A 24,296-nucleotide genomic window follows, 5' to 3' on the forward strand; every position below is an offset into this window, starting at 1 on the left:
CATGACTGTAATATATAAAGACACACTCACACATATATATGCAGACTGCAGCAATGTCCCGAATTCCTCGTTTTCCAGCCACTTTTGTTGAAATTGCATTTTCCCATTCTGTAGCTTTTTCTCTGCCTCGAGCTTCTTTTTCGAACATACAGCTTTACGATCAACCGGAAGCAGTTCCACGCAAACACACGGAACCGTTTTTTAAAATATAATATAGCTGAAGCAATTGTTTTCAGATTTTTTTTATTAAACATTTTAAATGCCACAATAATCACATTTAATGAATTTTAATGCCAATTAACACCTTATATAAAAAAAAAATCATGATTTAATTACTTTTATTGACCTGCAGAAACCCTGTTAGTAGCCCCTTTCCTAGCACCCCTTTCCTTGATAGGTCCTTGGCTGGTCGCCTACAGTTCCTTTTAAAACATCAATCTTTGTACTAAAATATTCTTTCTGTCCTGATTTGTGGACATTAAGATCTAAAGAGAAGCGTCATCTCCTGGTCAGACCCTGTATTTCAGGGGATGGAGTCAGACTAAATTAATATGCAAGAGGAGGTCACTGCAGTGGCTGTAAATTGGAGGGGATTTTGCTTGGAGTTGTAGGGAAGTTTGCTGCCATTCAGCTGGCGTTAGACTGGGAAGGGACATTTTGAATGGCTGCTGTTGTATTTCAGCAGCAGAAAATATCATCCTTTTGTATAAAAATGACTAACAGTCCAACTTAGAATGACCAAGAGCAAATTTCTACCATCTTGCAACTATTTTTAAGCAATATCATAATCTAGTAAAGTATTTCATATCTAAACTGCTTTAGTTTTAGTTTGGAGGAACAAAAAAACAGTTTTTATACACCAGGGAGAGAAGTTTCTCTCACAAAACAATTCAGCTGAAAAAGTTGATGAATTCAGTTCAATTCAATTCATTTTGTTTCTATAGTACCAATTCACAATACATGTCATCTCAAGGCACCTTACAGTTCAACCAGATCATCCACTCAGATTGATTCAAAGTTTTCTATCTAAGGAAAACCAGTTGATCGCATCGACTCATTGACTCAAATCCAATCCCTCACACTAAGCATGCTTGTAGCGACAGAGGAGAGGAAAAACTCCCTTTTAACAGGAAGAAACCTCCAGCAGAACCAGGCTCAGTGTGAGCGGCCATCTGCTGAGGCCAACTGGGGTTAAAGGAGACAGAAGCAGACATGCTGTTTTGTTATGTTAGGATAATTATCATTGAAGATGTGTGAGTTTATGACACCCTGGTATGAGCGGCCTGTTGCGCCTAAGAACTGATGTTTTAAACTAATTAGGACAATTCTTCTGTCTGGATATACAGTTATAATCTTCATTTTGTGCGTGGCAAAGTTTTGGAAATGGAATGAGAGCGGTGTCCTATTTTCATAAGGCTGGAGCCATGGATGTCTCCTCATTTTCTAATGTGTATGATGTAAAATATGACTATGTGGCAGACTGGAGTTGTATAAAATGCCTTTTTAACTTTTAATCAGGGCCACTTCCTGAGAGGTGAACCCTAAGCAATTTCTATCAAAATCTGTTGTCATGTCTTCTGGTTATTTAATACATAAAAGTTATGAAGTGTTATTTAAAGAGTTTGTCCTGAGTGATCTCTTTTGAGGGAAAAGAACCGGAGAGGGTGCATACAGTACATACACAGAGCCTATCTTTAACAGTTACATTCTGTTTATTTTGTGTAAATTTCAGGAAGTGTGTAAATTTGAAGCTGACCAAGGATTACACATCTGACCAAGCAACTAACACAGCTGTAAAAGTCAATATAAACAACAACAAAACAGCTTCCTGGTTGGTGGATATAATGGAGCGGTGGAACTTCTTGCTTGAAACTGGGTGCCTAACTGTTAAAGGAACAATAAGTAATATTGACACCTTGTGTTTATTTTTGGAATAACAAAAAAAAGAAAGAAAAAAAAACACCTCCACCACCGAGAGTGTTGCATAGATTGTCAAGTCAAGAGAGACAAGGACATAGCAAAGAATGAAGACCATTTAGTGCAAATCCATTTGAAGGATGCTGGAGCCTCTTAGGTATTGCTGAGAATATTTCTGGTCCGCTTCTCTTCTCTGGTTACATGGGAACTCTCATATGATTGGCTTAGGAACCAGGAAGTAAACGGAAGCTGCATCCTGTACCACAGTAGTTCCGATCCTTACTTCTAGGTTTGAAAACAGAAAATCCTTACTAGACGTTGTTAATGTGAAGGATTGGCTGTTTATAGTTAACATTACTTCCATCCTAGATTGCAGATAAGAATAAATTGGATACATTTTATTGTACTTTTCTTACATATTCCTCCAATAAACAAGAGGATGTCAAAAAAAATGCTCGTAATGCTCGTGCTAGTAATGTTCCAATTCGCAAGAATACAAAACAGAGAATGGACAAAGTCCCCGGATGGTGTTTTTGCCCCTCCCTCTTTACCCAGCATGCATCAGAGCAGACTTGTCCGTTCTGTCTCTACCCGATCCGTCCCGGAAGAACGATCCGTCCTGCTCATGCATCAACTTAATTGTGCATCCAGATATACATCCAGGTCGTCCTCGATTTTACTTTACTTTACTGTTAAAAATGCCTAAATGACGTGACACATGTAATTTGAGCTCACAGTTCCTAAGTAATTTGCTTTTCCATTTGGGTATGAAAAATAGATGAGAATTTTCCCAAAAATAGGTGGATGTTAAGAGGTTATATGATCCACCCGGAAATAAAAGATTGTCCTATACCTTTAATAGATAAAAATGTTAGAGTTTAAAGACACTTAAATATTACAATTCTATTATAGATTTGGGTAATTACTATGAACAAAACCAACACACAAAAAACGTGAACATTTGGAGTTCTGCTCTTTCTTCTTTTGGCTCCTCCAGGCCAGCTCCGTTTATGAAACCAAGACCTTTTTGGGACGATGTCAGCCAGGTTGTTGATTTTTGAGCAGGGTAGATTTAGGAAATTTGGGGCCCTAGGCAAAGACAGGCAGGGGGCCCTCTGAATTGAGAAGACAACACATAAAACAGACCCATTATATAGATATAGAAATTTTATTAGAATAGCCATACATTATTTGTTCTAGGTTTTGTCCGTCTTTTCTTGTCCCTTTTCTTGTTGTTTTCCTCTCTATGTTTTGTACTCAGCTGACTTTTCATGCTGTTTTAAAAAAGAATGAAAGGTTTTTTCCAAGCACTAAGCTCACTTAGATGATTGGTCCTTCCTGTGTTTCCAAAAAGGCAAAAGTAAATAACCCAGTCCTTCTTTTCACTGTAGACAAGCCATGATCTGCTTCTCTGTTCTCCATTTTTCATTTGGATGAAATAATAGCTGCATGAATCATGACAGCAGACAAGATAGAGGAGAGCAGGAGGCGGGGTTACCAATCTACTTGCTCTGGAGAGCAGAGTTCGCTGCTTTTAGATGTTGTCGCCAAAGTCTCAAGTAGCAGAAAAAAATTGCTATATTTGGTGCTGGGCATTTTTTCAAAATAAAAGTGCTAGAGGGGTCTGAAAGTCGCTATATATCACGACAAAAGCGCTAAGTTGACAAAACTGCTCTTCGCATCGTTTGTTTTCAAATGGTTTGCTGTTGTCTGTTTGGACCTTTTCTGAACATGTGCAGCAAATGGACTGATCCAATATGGTGGACCCTAAAGGTGGGGGCTGAGGCACACTTCATAGTATAAGAGTTCAGATGGTATTATAGCAAAAGGATTTTTATCAGCATAAGGAAAAATAAGGAATAGTTGTATTAACCGTATATGTAAACAGAGTTTTATGGGGCCCCCAGCTATGGGTCCCAACTGCCTAGTATTGTCTAATGGTAAATAAGTTTTTGAGCTATGACAGTTGAAAAGGGGCTCATCACTGTAGCCATTTTGTGGATTGCTTTATATAGTTTGATTTTTTACCTGCTCATAATATTTAAACTACTTCCACTTACCAAAAAATGTGAACTATCCTTTTAGGGCCACAACCATAAACATACCAAACAGAGATTCAAAGAAGAAGGCCCTGAAGCTGTAAGCATAGCTGCACTACAATGTTCTCTCCCACCTAAATGTTCCTTTAAATGTATTTTATAACAGTAATCCATGTCAAACCATAAAATCTAATGCTTTTTTTTTTTTTTTACATAAGAATTGCTTGTGTCTCTGTGTTTTTACACAGTGGCTTGTAATGAAGTGTTTCTAGCATATTTTTGTTTCGGGGACAGGATAATATGAATCTTGTTTGTATGCGAGGTTGTGTGTTTGACAGTGAGATTAGGCTAAGAGCGAGTTCCTTAGGGGTTCCTCGGAGGATGAAGCTCTTTTTTGGGTGTGTGGATTATGTGTGTATAAAAAGCATTAAAGGGGAAAAAAACAATCTTGATAAAGAAACTGCATTTTGACTTACATGTGTGTATTATTATTTGATTTTAGGATATGGATTTGATGATTATAAAGTTTATGATAAGTACTGCAGATATGTGCCTTGAGGAGCCATTCTTTGCCCACCTAACTGTCGGTATAAAAGAACTCCCTCCCCCCGGGGGCGATCCCCAACCTTCTGCACACCATGACGACGGCTGGGGTGGGGGATTAGATGCCACAGTTGAAAACCACACCGAATTGAGCCCGCAAATGTTTATTTTTACACGTTGGATTGTAAATTAAAAAGACGAGGAAGAAAGGGTGGAATTGAAGGTATTGTCGCAGCTATATCTTCTTCCCCCCCTTATTTGTTTCCTCGCAAATGAGATTGTTCTACTTGACTAAGAAAGCAAACGTTACAGCCCAGAGCGCAGAGGAAGACGATGCATCGCAGATCTGTGCAATATGTGTAAAAAGTGTGTGGATGTCTTTGTTTAGTTAGAAATGTTCCAATGTGCTCTTGAGCTTTAATTTTGAAGTCGCTTCAGTGGATAAAATGTCACGTCAAAGCACTCCAGGCGCCATGCAGGCATTTTGTAGCAAACTATAATCACAGTCATCTGTGGATGATATGAACTGTTTCATGCACTCAAAAATAATAAAAGTATTGGATAACAGTTAATCCCTGGGAAAATGTCAGAGAAATTTTTAGAAAACATATGTTTTCCTCCAAATAAACATCCACGGCATCTCGTCTATCTTATGAGTTTTAAATGTGGTGCGGAGACGTTTCATGACTGATGAATTCTTCCTATCAACAACTGTTACTGTAGATATTCCTCCGGTGTCCATTGAGACATTCAACATAACAACACATGGAGAGCATGATAAATAGGGGCTCTTCAGCTGTTTGTCTGATGCTATTAGAATTAAGATAGAAATTATACATTATTTTCTTTTTCATATATACAATATGAGCCATTCAAAATTTCCACACTTTCCTTGATGGGTCCTTGGCTGGTCCCCTACAATTCCTTTTTAAACATCTAAATCATTCTTTCTGTCATCATTTGTGGACATTAAAATCTAAAGAGAAGCATCATCTCCTGGTCAGACCCTGTAATTCAGTGAAAGGGTGGAGTCAGAATAAAAAAACATGCTCACCCAGGAGAAGGTCACTGGCTGGATTTTGCTGCCATACGGCTGGCCTTTGACTGGGAATGGCCATTTTGAATGGCTGCTACTGTAATACATACTTTTTCAAAGCAATTTTAGCTGATGCTAGAAAAGTATTTTTTTTAAATTGATACAAGGATTGAAGCAAAAGAAAAAAAATTTCTATCTATCTATCTATCTATCTATATATTTATATATATATATATATATATATATATATATTAGGGGTGGATCCACGGTTCGGTTCAATTCACGGTTTCTGGTCACAATTTTCGGTTCGATTCGATACATGTTGATTGTTACACCGAAATTCCATAAAAAATTATGAAATTAATGAAAAAATCCCCCCAAAAAATATTGGATTGTAATTATTTTAAATGATCCGCGGAAACCCTGGATCATTTCCGTATGTTTTGCTGCTTTGAATTTATTCATCTGGCGCATGCTCTCTAACCTGACAACAGCCAGATGCATGTCTCGCTCATGCATCTGGCTGTTGTCAGGTTACATGCTCTCTACAATCTCCAAGGAACTCAGAGGGGAGCAGACGAAGCCACAGTGGAGGCTGTAGGCTTTGCTTTGAGCAGCCGGTCTGGAGTGCAGCGGGGCGGAGCAGGGGTTGCTGACGGAGTATGAGGGATTTCGGGGTTAGCATGACATGTTGCTGTTAGCATAAACAAAACGTGTTGCACAATGCTTGCACACTGTTGCACTTTTATCCACAACTTTCTTTCCGCTGTCATTGTAGGTCACTCTAAATGCAAAGCGCTCCCATACAGCAGACCTATAAAGTGCTGCTGGCGCGTCTTCCAACTCCAGTTCTTTCCCACTCACCAGTCCGACACAATTCTCCACAACAACTGATTTTTTTCCCTGCTACACCCGGCTAAGCTGCTTCGCTTCTTCTTCTTCTTGTTTACTACTGGCGGTTGGCTTTGGTCGCAGTACCGCCACCTTCTGCACTGGAGTGTAAACGCTTCCTCTATGAGAAAAAGGAGCAGCGCATGAACCGAACGAAACACAAGCGAACCGAACCGAGACAGTCGAACCGAATGATTCTGACGGTTTTCATAAATCGTCCCATCTCTAATATATATATATACACTATATTGCCAAAAGTATTTGCTCACCTGCCTTGACTCACATATGAGCTTAAGTGACATCCCGTTCCTAATCCATAGGGTTCAATATGACGTCGGTCCACCCTTTGCAGCTAGAACAGCTTCAACTCTTCTGGGAAGGCTGTCCACAAGGTTTAGGAGTGTGTTTATGGGAATTTTTGACCATTCTTCCAGAAGCGCATTTGTGAGGTCGCACACTGATGTTGGACGAGAAGGCCTGGCTCTCAGTCTCCGCTCTAATTCATCCCAAAGGTGTTCTATCGGGTTGAGGTCAGGACTCTGTGCAGGCCAGTCAAGTTCATCCACACCAGACTCTGTCATCCATGTCTTTATGGACCTTGCTTTGTGCACTGGTGCACAGTCATGTTGGAAGAGGAAGGGGCCAGCTCCAAACTGTTCCCACAAAGTTGGGAGCATGGAATTGTCCAAAATGTCTTGGTATGCTGAAGCATTCAGAGTTCCTTTCACTGGAACTAAGGGGCCAAGCCCAGCTCCTGAAAAACAACCCCACACCATAATCCCCCCTCCACCAAACTTTACACTTGGCACAATGCAGTCAGACAAGTACCGTTCTCCTGGCAACCGCCAAACCCAGACCCGTCCATCAGATTGCCAGATGGAGAAGCGCGATTCGTCACTCCAGAGAACGCGTCTCCACTGCTCTAGAGTCCAGTGGCGGCGTGCTTTACACCACCGCATCCGACGCTTTGCATTGCACTTGGTGATGTATGGCTTGGATGCAGCTGCTCGACCATGGAAACCCATTCCATGAAGCTCTCTGCGCACTGTTCTTGAGCTAATCTGAAGGCCACATGAAGTTTGGAGGTCTGTAGTGATTGACTCTGCCGTCAGTTTACGTGGCCTACCACTTCGTGGCTGAGTTGCTGTCGTTCCCAAACACTTCCATTTTCTTATAATACAGCTGACAGTTGACTGTGGAATATTTAGGAGCGAGGAAATTTCACGACTGGATTTGTTGCACAGGTGGCATCCTATCACAGTTCCACGCTGGAATTCACTGAGCTCCTGAGAGCGACCCATTCTTTCACAAATGTTTGTAAAAACAGTCTGCATGCCTAGGTGCTTGAATTTATACACCTGTGGCCATGGAAGTGATTGGAACACCTGATTCCAATAATTTGGATGGGTGAGCAAATACTTTTGGCAATATAGTGTATATATATATATATATATATACACATATTATCCTGTTCTGATAGTTTTAGTTCCAAGGTTAGTGTCCAGGTTCCTGGCGGCCAGTGGAGTGAGAGGGTTTTGGTGTCTGTCTTGTTTTCTGATCGTGTCCCCATTCCGAGTCAAAACCCTGTGGGTTTTACAGAGGAGGACCATGACAAGATCAGAAGACAAGATAGACACAAAAAACCCTCTCACTCCACTGGACAGTTTTATTCCTGTAAGCCTGGCTCCAAGGAGGAGACCAGTTTAAAGTCCTGCAGAAATCCTGGTACCACGTCTTGTCTCTGTTCTCTCAACCACTGAGCCTGTCCGTCTGCATCTGAGCCTGCCTGTCTGCTTCTCTGCGCATCTGTGTGGACAAGCTTCTGGACCCCTCGGACTCTGTATTCTGAACCGGCACGAACACTCTGTGGGTTCCTGGAAGTCTGGATCCTTCTGTTCCTTTTTGGGTGGTGACCTCTGATAGAGCAGAAGTTTCCAGGATTCCTAAACTGTTCCTGCCTGCTCTGCTTTCCCCTGACCTGATATAGGCTTCCTACAACTTCTCAGAGGCTGCAGCATCAGGGACACTCTGGGCACTGCACACCGCATTTGGTTGTCAGCCCATCGGCTGGATCGCACCTCTTTCTAGGGAGATGGACTGAACTGTGAAACCAGAGTGTCAGTGAATGGGCGATGCCCCGCCCCCTCCTGCAGCCACCGTGAGCCGCAGATCCACAGCAGCATGCTTCTGTTCTGTCTGTTTATGTTTTTATTTTAATAAACGTTTTGAACTTTCCTACTGATTGTCTCACCTTCAATACTGACTCCATCTGTCCCGTTTCATGACAATAAATTTAAAATGTAGAGTTTGAATTAACTTTGCTCAAGCCAAATTATGAGGCCCCCATGCGTCCAAAGCCACCCCCCCTAAAATGCCCCATGGGCGTAGAGAAATCATGCTTTAATACCACTGGAACTGTTTCTAAGCAATCCACCAATAAACTGATAAAACAGCAAAGGCTTCCTGTCAGCTTTTAAGCTACGACCAAATGACGTCCCTGCATTTTTCTTACAGACACTAACCTGTTTTGAGGCTGATTCTAATGTATTCTTTTATATTGCTCTAACTTCTTTCATCTGTCTGAGAAAATATGCAATTTCATTATCTGTGAATCTCGGGTGATGGATTGATGCCAATGGCTTTTTTTACAGTGCACGTGTGCGTTCGGGTGACTGCGTGAGCGGGTGTCACTGCCTGCCAATATGCTGTTACATATAAGGATAAAGGAAGCTAAGAAAAAACTAAGCTTGTCCTAACACGACGTGTGCAGATCAGTACTGGATGTCTGAGGAAAATGAAGGTGGGAAGAAGAGAGGTGCAATCTTCTCTGCTCTGTCTGTCTGTGGTTATTTGTATAAGTGCTGTGCACATCACTATGTTAAAGTCTCTATGAATCAATCTCCCCTCCTTTTTATTGTATCACTGAGCAATGTGCGGAGATTGCTAAATAAAAGACATTTCTGTACGGGCGGAAAGGGAGGGGCCGAGAGGAGAAAATGCAACTGTATTCATTGGACCTTAAAATGTTTTGATGGCTTCTGGGAGCCATATTATATTTACATAGGAATGTGTCATTAACGTCAACGGTGCAGCAGAAACAATTAAGCTAATACAATGCTAAAACCAGCAACCTTGAGAATTTGATTACAGGCCTTTGTTGAGTTTTAAAAACCTTCCATTCTCCACTTAAAACAAAAGCCTGATGGATTCGGCTGTGGTTATAATTCAGCTGTCAACCTCCATTGACGCCTCTGACTGTCACCGCTAGACGACATTTACATACTTTATATATAGACCAAAAGAAGGGGTCTTGGTGCTGGCAATCATAATAAGGGGGGTGAATTTGTAAAAAAAAAAAAAAAAAAGCGCCTGCACAGTGGCGCACACAGCAATGTTTGTCCTTCATCTCAAATTAGGCCGCTGTAATTTCCGAAAGAGGCTGCAGGCGTTGTTTGCTTGGGAAAGTGTTAGTGTTTTAGTGCATCTTTAATTCTCCTTTAATTGTAAGAGCGTCTAGCCCCCTCTCACTGTGCCAAGTGCTCCTTAGTTCTTTTAATTGGAGGCCTTAGCTCATTTTTGTGTTTGTATTGCAACGTCCATGACCTTGTAGGCATTTTAATCAGCTCACATGGATCATATATCCATAAGAATATCTGCGACGTCGGATCAAAACCGCTGTCTTAACACGGACTAAAACTACTACTATGAATTTTTCCTTCACTGTTGTTGCTCAGCACACGATACAGCTGACTCTTTAATGCAATTTAGCCCTGCAGAAATACCATCATTATGTGAAAAGGTGGGGAACAGGCAGCTTTCTATTTAGCACTCACTGCGTTATCCCCTGATTATATTTCAATGTAATTATGAAATTTCAGAAAATGCATATGGGGGATGTTTCTACAAATAGGAGCAAAGGCAAAGTGAGACCCTATTTGTGTTTCATTATCTGTTGGAACATATTTTACTGTCATTGTGAGATATTTAACATTGTTTTATCACACCCCGGAGATATCTTACACACTGATCTAATTAAATTCACCACTTCACCCTGTATCCTATTTAAAAAATCTATGTATTCTATATAATTATGAAATTATGCATTATTTAATACGTAAACCCCAAAGCTCCTGGAAAGTGGCAATAATTTTAATGAAAAGAAAATGAAAAGATTCCCCCTCTTTTTGCTCTTGTTTAGGCGCTTCACATTGGAAGTGGAGTCATTCTCGATGCTTTCAGGCTTTTTTTTGTTTTTTCCCTAGCCAAAAAAAAAAAAAAAAAAAGTACAAGTGAGGGAATTAGAATGAAAGCATGCATGAAATCTAGCTCTAAATCATTTACAAACCATGTGACAAAACCAATGAGATTATGTTGACTTTGGCCACCGCTGAACAAGGTGTCTGTGGCTGCGTGGGTACGTTCAGCAGTGCGTACGGTAAGGTGCACGTGAGAGGAGCGGGTAAAAACGGGCCATGTCATCATTTTTTCAGGGGGAACATTACACACAAACACATCATTGTTGTCTCCAGCATTGTTGCAAAACTAACCCATTAAAATGCAAGCATGTATATTAAAGAGCAGCGGCGCCTTTTGATGGAAGTTCGCCCGCCAGTGAATAAGTGTGCATATTGATTGCCGAAAAAGGTGAAAAGCAGTTTGACACAATTATTCCTGAAAGGCCCTGGTTATCCTGCATGATTTAAAAACCATTTTAAATGCCTGTCACTTACATTCCCTTCTCAGAGACCTCGGCGACTCCTGAAAATAATAATTATGTGAAATGTCCAGGAGATATTGGATGTGGCAGGTTCTAGGCTCACGCAGACGATATGTATTGATATGCATCTATAAGGGAAGATGGAAAGAATAAGAAAGCCATTAACCAGAGACGACTGTCCTCTCTGTCCGTCCGTCTGTCTGTCGGTTCATCTCCAGCGATTCAGATTTGTTAAAGAAAAAGTCTGATCAGCAAGGAATAATCAACGGATCATTATTTATACCTAAAACTAATACGTTTGGTTTGATTTAAAGCTGAAGTCTGTAAGTTTTTAAAAATCACTTTTTTGTCATATTGGCTAAAACTGTCCCTATGCCCAGACAGCAGTACAAGTGATATGTAACCTGTGAAAAAAACTGCTTCAATTGGTACCGCCTACTGCCTGTATTTCAATCTGGAAAGAATAATTCGGGACGAGTCAAAACAACCAATCACAGCCAGAGGAGCGTCTGATGGAGTGTCAATCATAGCTCACACACGCTGAATCCCCCCCCCCCCCCCCCCCCCCCTGGTCGCATGCGGTAGCCGCGCAGATGCTGTGAGAGGGGTGGAGCTTGGAGGTAGGGCATGAGTGAAGCAGAGAGGGTGGGGGAGTGGAGTGAAACCTGTTTTTCTTCAAATTTTCAGTCGAAGTCTGCTCTCTTCTCAATGTTACAGACTGCTGCTTTAATGAATTTAGCTTTAATCAGTAAAAAAACAAAAAATTATCACTGTGTCTGGAAGCAGCCATTTTTGCCCAACTATAGTAACACCTCCCTCCTGCCATCCTCCGGCAGTGACTTCACGGTGCGGTAAGCCTAGCGCCATTCTCCCCGCTTTACAGGGTTGCCAACCGTCCCTTGAAAACTGGAATCGTTCCATATTTAGAAAAAGAAGTAGCTGTCCAGTATTTAGAGCTGGTACTAGCTAAGCTAGCTGCTACATTAATTTAGCTTAGCAAAGAAATAATATATTCTCAGTAAATTTGATTTGATTTTCAATCCATCTACAAAATAGTTTTGTTTTTGTTTGTTTTTTTTACCAAAAAATTACAGATCATCTCACCACAATGCTCAATGTCTTCCTGGGGGCTCCATAAAACTCTGTGTAAATGTATAGTTAATACAAATATTTCTTATTTCTGCACTTCAATTATGTATTTGATAAAAATCCTATCGCTAAAATGCCATCAGAACGTTTATAATATTTTAAATGTATCTCAGCCCCCCCTTTCATTCCTTTTGAGACAGCATGAAAAGTCAGCTGAGTACAAAACATAGAGAGGAAAACAAGAAGAAAAGGGACAAGAAGAGAGGGACAAAACCTAGAACAAATAATGGATGTCTAATCTATTAAAATTTCTCTGTTTTATGTGTTGTCTTCTCATTTCAGAGGGCCCCATGCCCATCTTTGAGTATGGCCCCACATTTCCTAAATCCACCCCTGCATATGATTATGCTATTTAAGGCAAAAAAACAAATAAAGCCGGATAAATATATATACATTTATGAAAGCAGAGGATGATGCTGTTTCAAGAAAACCCTAATAAATAAGTAATGTGGTAGCAGGTGGTTGTTTGTAGACAAAAGATAAAAAGTAAAACGGGTCCTTGATGACTGCCTGGTTTATACGCTGTGCATAATTCATATCAAGGGAGAGAAAGATTTCATTGAAATATAGTCATATTCAGTAAATTAGAGTATGCATTTGATTAGGAGCAGGAGTGAAACAATGCCGCCTGTTTGGTAGGAAAAGAAATGATCTAACGAATCGGTTCTCATTCATATCATTGCAAATAAACATTAACAATAAAACAGGATATATGTAAAAAAAATATTTATATATCAATGTCAGCTTCTCCGGTTCTCATTTTTAATGCAAAAGTGTATTTTGTTCTGTCCTGAATCACCTTGTTACACATTGTGAGAGGCTCATTGAGAGGACAGACAGAAAATGGTGGGATGCATTTCCTCTTGTTCAGACGTTAAGGCGACATGCAGCCTGGAGCGGCTGGGGTGATTCCAATAAGTGAGAAGGGAGAGAAAACGATAGCAATGACACTTTAGACTTGGAAACCAGGACTAATGACTAACAACACGTTGCACATAATGCACACTATGTTTTGTCACCTCTTGAACTCGCTAACGACAGACCATGTTGGGCCGAAGGGAGTTGCTCTGCTCCCAGATCCATCTTCATCTAGAAAGGCTGCCGGTCAGTGCATGTCCACTGCTGTCAGATGGCTTGCTGTGTTTTAGCAGCGATCGTCACCCAGAAACTAGGAGCCTCTCTACAGTAGTAGCCATTCAAAATGTACCCGCTTTCCTTGATGGGCCCTTGGCTGGTCCCCTGCAATTCCTTTTTAAACACCAATCTTACCAATCGTACTAAAATATTCTCTCTGTCAGGAATGTGGACATTAAGATCTAAAGCGGAGGTCTTCAAAAGGGGGTCCGCGACCCCTAGGGGATCCACGGAGATACTGCATGGGGGTCACAAAAGTTTTGGTTGATTAGACCTTTTTTTATATTCCCCTCTGCAATGTTTTCCACTAATTGAAATGTCTTTAAATCCACATTAACATGAATTCAACACTTGCAATGGACTGTTGACCTGTCCAGGGTGTACCGCGCTTACCTGACTCCGCCAGATGGATTTGCTCCGCATATCCATCTGGAAACCTTCCGTTGAAGTAATTTTGGGAAAGGGCGAAAATACTGGTTAGCTGATTGGCCTATGTTGGTGATAGACGGGCCAAATAAACCAATCAGATCAACGAAGCATATGACGTACTAACAGCCAGGCTACTCTTGCCGAAATCTGTCGGGAGAAGAGCAAAAACATATTTTCCTCTGAGAAAAGCCTCTAGAGCAGTGTTTTGCTCTTCTTTCAGTGAAGAAATACTCTGCAATTCTGATAAAACGTGCTCGATAGCCACGCTAACGCTAGTTTCATCGACTGAAGCCGCCATGTTCTTTAGACTGAACTGTCGCGCTTCTTGTTGCGTCACACCTCAACCCGCCTCAAAGCCAACACTGATTGGACGTTCGTTTGGTGAACGGCTCCAAATTTTCTTTAACGGAGAGTCTCCAGACTGATTAGCGAGTGAAATCTTGAAAGGTCGGGAGATCAGGATGGTCTCACAAGGCTAGTACCGTGCCTCTCACCCGTAGACAGCTGGAGATAGGCACCAGCAGCCATTGTGACCCAGCTTGGGATAAGCATGAAGGAAAATGAATGGATGGATCGATTAATTCAACACACTGCAGTAAACAGATAAATGGAGGCAGAAGATGTCTTTCAGTCATCAATACAGACATTCAGCGACACACAGGAGCTCTTTCAAGCTGGGAACCGTTTCATTCACAACACCTGTCCCATCAACCAGGAATCAGAATCAGAAATACTTTAATAATCCCAGGGAGAAATTACTTTCATTACATTACTCCATCTTTAATAGAGTGACTGTAGCACCAGTTTGATAGAACACTATTTATAACGATATATATAATTAGGGGGTCCCCGCTCCATCTCACCATCAGTTTGGTGTCCTTGGTCTGGAAAACATTAAAGACCCCTGATCTAAAGAGAAGCATCATCCCCTGGTCACACCCTGTAATTCAGTAAAATGGTGGAGTCAGAGTAAAAATATATGCAAAAGATGGTCACTCCAGTGGCTGGAAGTTGTAGGGGATTTCTCTGGGAGTTGCAGGGAAGTGGGCTGCCATTCGGCTGGTGTTAGACTGGGAATGGCCATTTTGAATGGCTGCTAGTTTAAAAAACCCAAAGATGTGTTTGGATTTTACTCCATAGCACTTTTTTCAGCTTATTAAATCAGAACAACCTGAAGAAAAATCTTCACTTTAATCCAGTAAAGAAGAGCTGCTGGAGAAAATGGAGGTGAATGGTTGACAATAGTTTTTAATTAAAGCCCTTTCTAAGTAGAAAATCCCTACTTGTCATTCTTTATCCTGTGTCGGAAATGTACAATGATTGCCTTTTACAAGTTCCTCTAGGCTGCAAATCCTGTCTTCTTTCAGCAACTAAATCTTTTCATCTGAAATGTCCCAATGAGTTTCAGTTTTCTGGAAAAAGCATTCTCTGTTGTTTACTTTCAAACAATTATTAACTTTCAGAAGTAATACTCTTCAACACTGGCTTAAACGAAAAGTCCAATATTATTCAAAACACAAACTTCTGAAAGTACTTTAAATATGAAATTATTACATGCTGTTCAATAAATGATCAGTGTTTTTAATTAAGAGTAATTTTCATTTGAATAGGCTTTACTGGAAGCATCCATGTTTGTCAAAGAACACTACTGCCACCTACTGGTTTGTGACGTCATGGTGCCTAATCGGCTGTTGATCAAGTCCCAGTGCTGTATCTGGTGTCACAACGCGCTATTATCCAAGTCATCTTAAAAACATTCTTCTTCCAAATGTTGGCTACATATTACGGGTTTTTTCTCTGGCCAGAAGTTCGATGGTAAATCCTCCCTCTTCAAGTTGGCAACCCAACGACGAACCCGACCGTGGAGGATCAGGAATCAGAAAGGTGAAAAAACTCTTTCCCCCCCCCCCACTTTTTTATGTATTAAAAAAAGGCATCCCTATTGTCGGTCCTTGAAGACAGCTGTCCTGCAGGTTTTAGAGGTTTCCTTGCTCCAGCTCAGCTGATTTAAATTGAAAGCTGATTAACAGGCTTTTGCTCAACTGCAATCATCACAATCAGCTGTGCTAAAGCAGGGACACCTCTAAAACCTGCAGGATGGTGGCCCTCGAGGGCCGACTTTGGGGATGCCTGTATTCCAACATCCATCTGCCATGCACCTTGGCATTGTCAGTTTCACTATAGCTCTGGTGAATTTCAATGGTGAAGTCCTCTGGAAATCTTCAATAATTGTTGTTGATTGCAGATGTGTCTAGTAGTTCCCATTGATTTTGCTTGTAAAGCGGGAGAATGGCGCTACGCTTACCGCACCGTGACGTCACTGCTGGAAGATGTCAGGAGTGACGTGTTACTATATTTGGGTAAAAATGGCCGCTCCCAGACTCAGTATCTAAAGAAAATATTCTTTTTATTTTTTTACTAATTAATGCTAAATTCATTAAATCAATGTGAACGTATTAGTTTTAGGTGTAAATAATGATCCATTGAATATTCACCGGACTTCTCCTTTAAATATTCGTATTTTAAAGGAGACTTTTAGCTTTTTCCTAGTGTCATTGATGCTGAATTCCCATTTAGTTTTATTTCCTAAACAGTAAGTGACTCCGAATGTTTTCTGTTTTTCTTTTTGACCCATTTATTGATAGAGTAACGGATCAATTTGCTGGGCAACAAAAGAGGAGTATCACATCCACTCTTCAAAAGTGACATAGAGGACTTTACTAGAATGGCCTGTGGGAGACAGACAGAAGTGTGAGAATTAGTCATTCCATACGATTACCTCAATCCTTGCTCTATTATCTGCTCTCTGATGAGACCAGCATAGCTCAGAGCGCAGGCAGCCGTCTCTGACCGCCAACATTCCGTGCGTCTTCTCGTGTTTTGATCCGAAACTCACAGGAGTAAAAAGGAAAAGAGCTTTTCAGGCGCAGAGGACAGCAGGTGTCTTGTCAGCGGCTGGGTGTATGCTTGTGTGTGCGATTCTTTCATTAGCTAGTCTCTCTCGCTCTCTATCGCCTCTGACTGCCATCAGCCTCAAGTGTCACTTGTTTACCATAGCAACTGGATTAAATTAGGGGAAGTGATTACGGCTTATTAACAAGCAAACGCTGTCAGTATATTCTCATAATTTGGTATGTAAACACTTTGCCCTCGTAGCACTCTCTGCTGGAAATGTTCTTTGTAAACCAAGGCAGAGGGTGTGTGTGTGTGTGTGTACCTGTCTAGCCCTCAGAGTGAAGACCATTTTTTTTAATTTCTCCATCAAATTGAGGACCAGTTGTTGCAAAGTGAGGAAATGTTGCCGGTCCTCACATGCTATTTTGCTAATTGTTAGGTTTAGAGCTAAGGTTTCAATGGGTTATGGTGAGGGTGAGGTATGCATTGGTAATGGTTTAGTTTTAGGGTTAGGACATAGAAAGGCTTGGAAATGACTGACAATCAATGGAAGTCAATAGGAATCAACACATGGTCCTCAATACGATGGCAGAACAAGCATGTGCGTGTATGTGTGTGTGTGTAGGGGGTAATAAATAGTTATGAATCGTACAATAACCATGCAGTTCAACTCCTCTGTCCCTTTAACAGTCAACCCCCCCACCCCACCCCACCCCACCCCAATTTCAGGTGCCATCAGAGGACCACTTGTTATGAAAAGTAAAAAATAAAAAGAATAAAGCTAATCTCCTCTTATTTTCCCTCCTTGATTCTAACTAATAAACCCACTAGAATTAACATTCACACTTCATGTAATGAGGTTGGGGGGGCGGAGGGGGTGTGTGTGGGGGGGTGGCAGACTTATACTGACTGCTCTCGCCCCCTAGCCCCGCTTTGCATTTAATACAGTACTCGGAGCCAAAGTGATTGTCGAATTATTTCCTTGTTGTGTGGAGAGACATTTGTAATTAATATTAAAATGAAGCATTGTGTTGATGCCGGCTGGTGTTTTATTACAAAAGCAGCCACCAAAAGGCCGCCGCTCTCATCTCATTTAGACTTTATCTGTTTTTTTTTTCCTTCTCCCCTTTCACTCTCTCGTGCTGTTTTATTTAGCTCACCTTTTCAGCTCCGTCTCTTTAACTCACTCTTACATTTTCACACTTCTCACACTACCACCCCTGTTGCTCACCTCTTCCCCTTGCTCTTTTACCTAACCCTCCTCTTATCCCACTAATATTTTTTGCTCCCTGCCCTCCCATCCCCTCACAGACATCAATTATACACCCTCAGATTATGTTTTCATGGGGTGTCCCACCGGTTTTGGCGTAGCGCTTTGGAAACGCAGGATCATTTTAAATAAGCACCTACTCAGAGAAAAAGAAAAGGGAGATGGAAGGAGGGAAGGGGGGAGGGAGGGGGGATGAAGGAGTATGAAAGATGGAGAGAGAAAATAGAAAAAGAGAGACGGGGGCCGCTCTAGGCCAAGAGAATATGAGCAGGTGCAGCAGGGAAAATGAGTGCTATAAACAAGCCCAGGTCCTCGTAATTTATCATTAATCTGGGTGCCTGTGCTCGCAGTGCCTGGCTTATTCTGCATGCTGATAGCCATGTCATATTTCTTATCGCAGATTTGTTTATGCTCTTATCCTTGTTTCTCAGGCTTTACACTTACTGCTATGGCCTCAGCTATTACCAGGCTGGCATTTGGAGGAGGGAGAAGGTGAGTGGAGTTCATGCGATGAGCTTTCAAACAAGAATGATCCATGAACGTGTCACTTTGACTTTAATGGATCATAGAAAAAAAAAGGAGTCCTGACGGCGTGCATTTAAGGCTTTGACGGAGAAAAGACGTGTACATGTTGCAGCTAATCAGAAGCACGTTAACAGTTGTGCCTGAGCTCTCTTTTGTACTGCGACGTCTGAGTTCCTCAAACTGCAGACAGATTGCCGCGGAAATCAGTTCAACTTTAAAGAGGCTCAGATGGGCATCAAATCTGTCCAAATGTTCTGTACATTGACGAGGCGCACCAGATTTATCATGAATTTCTCATACTGGACTACTTCATTAAAAATGTTCCAACCGTGTTTACTTGAATAATCAAGCAACTAACTGTATCTAAAGCAACAACATGATCTACTTTGGAAGATTGTCGCTGTTTGGGTGACTGTCTTGAATGTTTATTTTTCATCAAAGTTAGAATGATTAGAAAGCACCCCCCCCAACCCCTCTGCTTCATCCACATTTGAATTGTTAATACTGCTTCTTTGTTTACTCTGTGCAATTTACTAATGAAAAATATGTGCAGAAGTTATTGATTCATGACCGTAATTGTTTAATTATTAATCAGTTTAGTCTTATATTAGCATTTTAAATGTAACAGACAGCTTGAGAAAACTGAGATGCAGGTTCAAGTTTAGATTGTTGTGTGTGTGTGAAGTCGGGGATGGGAGATGGATTTAAGAACATATACAACAAGGACGCTGATCAGAAACATCTTAGGGTTTGACTTTAGTTTTAATCTTAAAGGTGACATTATATCATAGTGGGGATTACAACAGGTGGGAACGGCAATCAGGGGGGGAGAAGATTCTTCCATGGTAATTTATTACTGAGCTCTAACACAATGTTTGCCGATTATGCGATTACAAAACTTTTGATTCCATCTTTGAAGCAAATGAAATCCAGGCTGAAAATGACAAACCAGATGCATTTCCCATCAAACGACGTGATTCATATTTAATGAATTCAGCTACCCAATGTTCAGCTTCACCTATTTTATCACTTCATAGAGAGGGAGTAATTAATGAAATGAAAACACCAAGTAACTACTTGGATTTTCTTTATTTTTTTATTTATTTTTTTTATTGGATTAATCGGTTGACATACAAAATCTGGATCTGTCAGACTTTTTAATAGTCGCCCATAAAATCTCTCCCCATTAAGTTATATTAATTACATTCAACACTGGAACTTAGCACAGATTCAGCTTCCCTGGTTCTTTAAGGGACACTAAGCTGCTCCATTTCCTGGTCAACTATAGGTTATTTTTATAACTATTGTATGGAAGCCCCAAAAAGGCAAGTGGAAAAAAAAAATTACCGATCCAAATATATCTAAGTGTTTAATTATAAATTTTTTTTTCGATCATAAAGGCCAGAGGAATGATGTGAGTTTTACTAACTAAGATATTACAGCTGATGCAAGTAGTAAGCAGGTTTTTGATTAATAAAAGAGTAAAGAGACCTTTGATTATAACCTTTTCTAAGTTAATGTGTCACTTTTCCTGCAAAATTCGTATACAAACAAGCTGTTAGGGGGAAGATATAAAACAATCATTAAAGGTGAGCCAAACTGCGTAAATGAGCACACTACCCTGAGGAACCATATTCAGTTTCAATGGGTTTTCAATGGGTCTACCGTAGAGAATTCCTTCACAGACCTCAGACATTTGGGACATATTATATATTCTGAATAATTTTCTGTTAGATTTAATTTCCCTTGTTTTTCTAGACCTTATATTTTCTTCTGGAATGGAAATTATTTAAGATTTATCCTAGGACCTGAAATATCCCTCTTTATCAGTTCTAAGACAGACACTTTAAAGTGTAACTCACCCCAAAATCACTTTCGTTGGAGCTAAATGTTATAAATCGGCCTCATATATCTAAAGTATTTGGCTCGTGTTTTTTTTCTCACGCCACACATGCTTGTAAAAAGATTTGCTTTTAGGATTTCGACCAATATGACAGAAGAGCTGAATTACTCTCTATACTTTAGATTAACATCCACCCGATTGCTGGTGCTCCATTTTATTTATTTACATTCAACACAGGAGTACGTTTGAAAATAACACCAGTTAAACGTTTACTGATATAGAAATGTCACACATCTGTAGAAAGCTTAGATTCTCCACAATTCAACCACCTAGTTCACCATGAGCACCAAAGCACAAATAATAAAGACATAGCAGCATGTTAAATTTAAAACAAAGCTTCGACTTCCTGCCAGTGTTGTTATGAGATGAGCCGAGGCTTTGAGGTGTTTGTCGGGTAGTGGAGGGGGTGTTTCCACAAATCGTGTATCAAGGCTTGCTTCATTTAGGGGAGGGGCCAAAATTGATGACGTCAGAAGCCTCATTACCCCGCCATACCACGTGACCGGTTCAGCTCACCCACAAACTTCTGCAGGCATTTAAAAAGCCTCAGTTTTCAGTCAAGATGTGGGAGTTTGTAGGAGAGTTGCAGTTAGTAGGATAGAGTTTGGAATAGATCTAGTTGGTTAAAACAATTTTGTTTAGATTAAATTATATTATGATCTAAAACAGAGCAGGCCACTGGTTTCAGTTGTATTATTAGTATTTACTAGGATTGCTATTTGAGAAAGAGTTATTATTGCAAGTGGCTTCGGCTTTAACACCCTGCTTTCCAGTTCAATGGTTTTTGGTTCAAGACCTAGGTTTAAGCTTTTAAAAGTTGTTTTACTACTTAAACAGTGTTTTTGCCAATGTTACTACTTTGTATTGGTTTTCCCTTTTACAAATAATGATTTGGGAAAAACACTGCCAAATTAGATTGGTTGGTTTAACCAAAAGATTGGTTGAACACATAACTTCCAACCAGATTAAAACCAAAAACTGTGGAAAAACTATTAATTTGGAATTAAAAATACCTTTCATTTTGCTCATCATTGCCCAATTTGCACACTTTCACTGTCTGTTTGAGCTTACTTCATTAAAATGGCAGTAAAACTAACTTTGTACCTTAAATGATGTTTCTCTTCTAACACATTTTGCACTACAAGAACCTTACAGAAGATTTTATTATACTCACCAATTAGGAACAATTTCAACTGAACTGAAATGGGAAAATACAAGAAAAACAATTGCAAACATCTTAGATTATATTCCTTACTGTAGTTCTGCACTACACCAGTACATGGTAAAATGTTCACCTGAAGCTTCATGAACTGTGTGGTTCGTTTAAGCAATTTGGCCAAATGGTGCAATGCCTCATGAGGCTTCATCTCACCTTCACTTCTTCCTACCTTTGAAGAGTTATTATAAATCCAATCTTAGATTGTTTATATTCCATTAGTCTGTTAGGATCCACAGATAAAAAGTAATCCAGAATATTTAGAATAAAAAAGATCCATGATGAGAAAATCGCCACATAAAGTCAGTGTTTTTACCATCACAAAAGTTCGATCCTTATAGCTTATGCTAATTACCCTAGCATCCACAAACATATCTGGTTGATGTTTCCTGTATGTTTTTTCCCCTCACCTTCCAACCTATAAAAAAAAAGTTTTTCCGTCGATTTCTGTTGAGATTTGACGCCGGGACAGCCCTTGAAGTATAAGTAGCACTCCCCATCTGTGTGTGCAATGCTTCTTCCTATTAGTGTTGCACAGATACCGATATCAGTATCGGGTGGGGCACCGATCCAGCACTAAAATGGTGGTATCGGTATCGACCAGTACCAACAAATAGCGCACCGATAGCGTTTTGAAAGCCTAAATTTTATTCAACTATTGGCACCAATTCCAGGTAGGCAATAAAAAGTTCTAATGGATTCACTTTGTATTAGTCTTTTTCCTGATTCCCGGGTAGGCAGCAACTTGACAAAGCCATGATGGCAATTATTTTACATCCAAGTAGTATGCAGTTCTTCATATACACACACACACCAATTTCAAACAGAGGGTTTCGGTATCGGTCAATACTGCACAGCCAGGTATCGCGTATCGGTATCAGGGCCAAAAGATGGCATAGATGCATCAATACTTCCCATTATGCCTATTAAAGTCTGGCTGCTACTGCTTGAGTCCACATGTCATGCTTGGCTCTAGAGCCAATGAAATTACCTTTAAAACAAGGGTAAGCATGGCTAATTTGAATAGTACAGAATGGATATATATATACAGGAGACTGGATCATTGCACAATATTAGATAATTAAATGAAAACTTATAATGAAAAAATATTTGCTTAAAAAATGCTTCAAATATGCTCCAGTGTGACTTTTGGGGTAAAAGTGTTGTGCAAATGCAATAAGCACAATTTGGAATAATTTGGCACATTTTTAGAGGTTTGGAGATGCTGGTACCAGGAGTCAAAAGTCTCATACCTCTGGAAATATTACATCTAGAGTACTGAAGATTTTCTGCAGTTATGGTTGACATGATGCAGAAAAACATTAATATAACGCTACAGGCTTATTATCAAGCGTGACTTTGTTACTGCTATTCAGAAAATACCTTTTATTTTAGAGGAAAAACAAAACTGAGTCAGGTTTTAACTTATGCAGTTTAGGCTGTGTTTTAGTCACATGATTTATAGTTTCAGAAACTAAAAGATGCTAGCTTTCAAATGATGTATCATAACATGTATTTTGGGCATACCGTTCGTAAGCTATTTGCTTTTCCATTTGAGTATGCAAGAAGGTGAGGAATACTTAGAATTAGGTGGGTGGTAAGACGTTATGAGCCTTTAGCTTCTCCATACTGATTTATAAAGAAAAGTAAAAGGAAAATACTTTACTGCTGATGAAACTAACCAGGAACTTTAATATTTTAGCTAATCTAATAACTGCTGGTTAACTCGGGCTGGAGCCACGTCTACAGAACTCTTTACCTGATGAAGTAAAAGACATGGAAAAGTTTGAGAGTTCCTTAATTACAGTTTCTTGGTTACAACCAGTGCTGTAAGTAACAACGCTACATAATAACATTGTTTATGAGGGGCCGTTCGAGCCATAAATAATACTGTCGCTCTTGTATACATATTTTTTCACTCTCATGTTCTCTTCTCATATTCATATATTCTCCCACATATAGAAATACGTTCAACTCTAATGGTGTGTTCACGCTTAACGCGATTTGGGTGTCAAAAATGTTTAAATGCCGAAATTTGGAGGCTATGTCAAACTGTGGTCAAGTTGCTTCGACGCTCTGGATGCTCGGCGCTCTGGTTGTTTATCTGCTCTGTTCTTTAGCTTCAAGCTAATGAGCAGCTTGGCTTTATTTACTCTGATAAGTTTGTAAAATTGTTTTGACACGTTTTTTAACGAGAAAGTCCATATTTAAACATCATCTGTTTAGTCAGTTCATCGGGATTATGATCCTACTAAAATATGTCAAACCTCCATCATACCACCGGGAGGCAGCACTGGAAATCCCTGGTGAAAGCTCTCTGCTGCTGTTAAACCGGTGGGGGATTTCCCGCTGCCGTTCTTAACGACTGGAAGTGAATATAAAGATTTTTTTAGGTTTGTGGATAAAAGTGCAAGTACCAGAATATACAATTTTATATTTTTCGTCAGCGGGTCTTAGCATTTTTTATGAATTTGTGTATTTATAAACTGTTTTGCTTTAGTCAATAAAGTTCATAAGACGCAATAATGTTCAGAGCTCGCTCTCTTTTCCTTGTACCCTACATAATTTTTCTTTCTACCTTTGAGTTTAACCCTTTGACATTTATTTATTTTCAAATGCAGACAGCTCTGCA

Source organism: Cyprinodon tularosa, unplaced genomic scaffold, assembly GCF_016077235.1.
Source record: "Cyprinodon tularosa strain WSP-4 unplaced genomic scaffold, ASM1607723v1 ctg78, whole genome shotgun sequence".
Taxonomy (NCBI): Eukaryota; Metazoa; Chordata; class Actinopteri; order Cyprinodontiformes; family Cyprinodontidae; genus Cyprinodon; species Cyprinodon tularosa.